This window comes from Aegilops tauschii, chromosome 1 (genome assembly GCF_002575655.3).
Source record: "Aegilops tauschii subsp. strangulata cultivar AL8/78 chromosome 1, Aet v6.0, whole genome shotgun sequence".
NCBI lineage: Eukaryota > Viridiplantae > Streptophyta > Magnoliopsida > Poales > Poaceae > Aegilops > Aegilops tauschii.
Genome location: NC_053035.3, coordinates 478,065,238 through 478,069,885, shown reverse-complemented (window position 1 = coordinate 478,069,885; position 4,648 = coordinate 478,065,238).

Below are 4,648 nucleotides of genomic sequence, written 5' to 3'. Positions count from 1 at the left end.
TGGCTCGGTCTCATTATGCTCATGAGGGAGTCGCCGCATAAAACTGGCTCCCCTTTGTTGTGTCTAGCCTTAGAGATTATTTCTTGTCCCTCTTGGGGTGCCCTGCCCCTCCTTATATATGTTGAAGGGGCGGGTTACATGACTAGTCCTAGTAGGATTAGGATTATTCTATTACAAGTGGAGTCCTAGTCTTGCTTCCTTTGTAAGGGAATATTCCTTATGCTTTCCTCTTAAACCGGCCCATCATAACGTCTCTTACAAAGGAAATCATTATGGGGATTGGAACCCCCTAAGAGGTAGATCAGGTGGCATCCTGGTGGGGGTGGATAGAGATTTGTTTGATGTCGGTCAGGTTGAGCATGGTAATTATTTTGCGAGAGTGTTGGTCTTTGATAAAATTGGTAAATTTAGCTGGAATTTGATTACTATTTATGGGGATGCCCAAATAGAAAGAAAAGCTAGTTTTCTTGCTGAGCTTGCGAGGATTTATCACGACAACTCTATCTCTTGTTTAGTTGGAGGGGATTGCAATACTTTTAGGAATTATAATGAGACAAACAAATCCAATGACCCTGCTCATTGGGGTTTTGTATTTAATGTTATTACTGGGCATGTTGGACTAAGAGATGCGTATTAATGGGATAAATTACAATTCGGCAAATAATTTAACTGATCCATGTTTCAAAAATTGGATAGAGTTCTTTTCCACCCAGAATGGGAAGAGAGATATGCTTGTTGGGGATCGTTGCAGAAATTAAAAAAATTTCTACGCATCACCAAGATCAATCTATGGAGAGACTAGCAACGAGAGAGAGGGGAGTGCATCTTCATACCCTTGAAGATTGCGATGCGGAAGCGTTATAAGAACGCGGATGAAGGAGTCATACTCATAGCGATTCAGATCGCGGTTGATTCCGATCTAAGTGCCGAACAACGGCGCCTCCGCGTTCAACACACGTACAGCCCGGGGACGTCTCCTCCTTCTTGATCCAGCAAGGGGAGAGGAGAAGTTGAGGGAGAGCTCCGGCAGCAGGACGGCGTGGTGGTGGAGCTTGCAGTTCTCCGGCAGGGCTTCGCCAAGCACTACTACTACTACGGAGGTGTTGGGGAGGGAGAGGGCTGCGCCAGCGGAAGGGCTGCGGCTCCCATGCGCCTCCCCACTATATATAGGGGTGGAGGGGGCTGTTTTCTTGCCCTCCAAGTCCATTGGGGCATTGGCAAAGGTGGGGGAAAGAAATCCCATCATTTCACTTCCCCACCGATTGTTATCCCCCTTTTTTAGGGATCTTGATCTTATCCCTTTGGGATATGATCTTATTCCTTCTAAGGGGGGATCTTGGTGCGCCTTGACCAGGGGTGTGGGGCCTTGCCCCCACCACCCACGTTCATGTGGGTGCCCCCATGCAGGTGGGCCCCACTCCAGAACCTTCTAGAACCTTCCCGGTACAATACCGAAAAACCCCGAACATTTTCCGGTGGCCAAAATAGGACTTCCCATATATAAATCTTTACCTCCGAACCATTCCGGAACTCCTCGTGACGTCCGGGATCTCATCCGGGACTCCGAATAACATTTGGTAACTGCACACTAATTCCCATAACAACTCTAGCGTCACCGAACCTTAAGTGTGTAGACCCTACGGGTTCGGGAATCATGCAGACATGACCGAGACAACTCTCTGGCCAATAACCAACAGCGGGATCTGGATACCCATGTTGGCTCCCACATTTTCCACGATGATCTCATCGGATGAACCACGATGTCGGGGATTCAATCAAGCATGTATACAATTCCCTTTGTCAATCGGTACGTTACTTGCCCGAGATTCGATCGTCGGTATCCCAATACCTCGTTCAATCTCGTTACCGGCAAGTCACTTTACTCATTTCGTAATGCATGATCCCACGACTAACTACTTAGTCACATTGAGCTCATTATGATGATGCATTACCAAGTGGGCCCAGAGATACCTCTTCATCATACGGAGTGACAAATCCCAGTCTCGATTCGTGCCAACCCAACAGACACTTTCGGAGATACCTGTAGTGTACCTTTATAGCCACCCAGTTACGTTGTGACGTTTGGCACACCCAAAGCATTCCTACGGTATCCGGGAGTTGCACAATCTCATGGTCTAAGGAAATGATACTTGACATTAGAAAAGCTTTAGCAGACGAACTACACGATCTTGTGCTATGCTCAGGATTGGGTCTTGTCCATCACATCATTCTCCTAATGATGTGATCCCGTTATCAACGACATCCAATGTCCATGGTCAGGAAACCGTAACCATCTATTAATAAACGAGCTAGTCAACTAGAGGCTCACTAGGGACATGTTGTGGTCTATGTATTCACACATGTATTACGATTTCCGGATAACACAATTATAGCATGAACAATAGACAATTATCATGAACAAGGAAATATAATAATAACCATTTTATTATTGCCTCTAGGGCATATTTCCAACAATGTTGTTGGTGTACAAAAGGAGGGCCGCACTTTTGTACCCCTTTACCTGTGCATGGGCAGTCGGAGCCGCGCCCACGGTCACACCAAGCAGAACAGGGGAGGTGAGCCAAGGTAAGACCGAAGCCCAAGATAACCAGAGCAACGCCAAGGCCAAGACCACAAAGAGCAGAGGGACGAAGCAGGTTCCCCCGGCAAAACCCTTGCCGGGGCAGCCTCAGTAGCCCCGGCAAGACCCTTGCCGGGGCAGCTCGCCCCACACCAACAGAGCGAGCCACCCTTGAGCCCACGGTCTCCAACATCACGTTGGGCCAGGGCTCGGGAGGCACCTCCATGGTGGCATGCAGATCTTTGTGAATACAAGGAACACTCAAGATCAAATAAGGATTAGAAGACGACGATCCTCGGCAGGATCCTTGCCGAGGAAGGCCACCAGACCCCCGGCAAGGTCCTTGCCGGGGACGACAGCGCTCCACGACAAGACCCTTGCCGGGCCACCCGGCAAGGCCCTCACCGAGGACGCCGGCAGGGCCCCTACCAAGCCCGCACCAACCAAGTATCCGCCACCGTTCACATGCAGCTGCCAGCCCAACCAGCTGGGCAGGCACCTGCGTGGCAACATGCAGCTCCCAGGCCAACTCATCAAGCGCGTGCGTGGCGGCATGCAGATCTTCGTGGAGGCTCCACCACGGCGCCACCACAGGTGCCTGCCTACCTACATGGCACCGCATGCGTCGCTAGCCAGGGCGCGTGTCGAAGCAAGGAGGAGCGGTGACGGACGGGACGGGCCTCGCCCCCGTCCCCGATAAAGCAAGGGGACGCCTAAGCTACGCATTAAATGCGTCTTGTCCTGTAATACGAGCGATAAGCTCATAGAACTGTGCGCCTTTCCACCTCCTGTGTGCCAATGTGGCAGCCCCTTTCGACTATAAAAGGAGGCCCATGGCATACTGGAGCAGGATTCGGCTCTTTCGAACCACACACTCACCACAGCTAGTTCGAGAGCTCAAGAACTCTCTGAAATACACCCACCAAAGCAGGACTAGGGTTTTACGCATCCTCGCGGCCCGAACCTGGGTAAACGATCCTCATGCTGGTTACTAATCCTCCTCTTCTCGCAACCCCGTGCCCCGGCAACCGTAGTAGGGATTCTTGTGATCCCATAGGTGTCGTTCCACACCGACATCTTTGGCGCGCCAGGTAGGGGGCGCAATTGTGAGAATCTGGTCTAGTAGCTAGCCTAGCAGTTCTTCGTCGCCATGGCTCCCAAGAAGAAGACGACCACGACGATCGGCTCGTTGGGAGCCGAACGGCCCGTGCCAGTGCGGGCGAGCAGTGGGCCAGTCCCGGACAGGATCCGGGCCGCGGTCCGCGAACACCAGCATCGCCCTGGCAGTCAGAGCCTACCAAGCGGCGTCGTTCGCGCGCCAGACGATCGGCCGCACGTCGCCAGATCCAAAGACGGAGCTGGACCCCCCGCAGGCGGCGCGGGGCCCTCCAGGAGTGTCGTTGTGCCACCCCCGTTTCGGCGTTCTGGGAACGGGGGTCCCCAGACTTGCCTGCCTACGTCCCACGGCGTGGCTGAGCAAGCAGGCCGTACGGCCCATCTTCATCAACAAGGCACGCAAGACCCTCGCGAGGGTCCAAGCCTCGCGAGGCGGACGACGCAAGACCTCCTCTGGAGTGGCCTAGCCAGGCAGGCTCACGAGGAGCGGAGATATCAAGGCGGGGCAAACCTCACGAGGCTCTCGTGACATGAGCCATGACGAACGGCACCAGGCGGGCGCCAGCGCGCGCAGCGTCCTTATTTCCTCTTTGGTGCTAAGGAGGCCAGCGCAGGCGAAGAGTACCGAGGCATTAGGAAAAGGTTGCTATATTGGTGCAACGAGACCAAGACCAGGAGGACGGCAAGACAGAGGTCATCATGGAGCCCAAGGCAGCGTCACCACCAGAGCTTTTCGCAGGTGAAGACCGCTTTTGTCAGGATAGCTTGTACTAGCTGTCCCCCTTCAAATTTGCCCGCCGTTGTTGGCTCCCTTCCCGCTCGACATTTGGGAAGAGGACCAGGGCCTATATAAGTAGAGCTAGCCACCATAGTAGAGAGATCTCATCTTAGCTTGATCCAACCTGATCGAGAGCCTAGCCACAAGAACACCTCAACCTCAGGAGGCCGTTC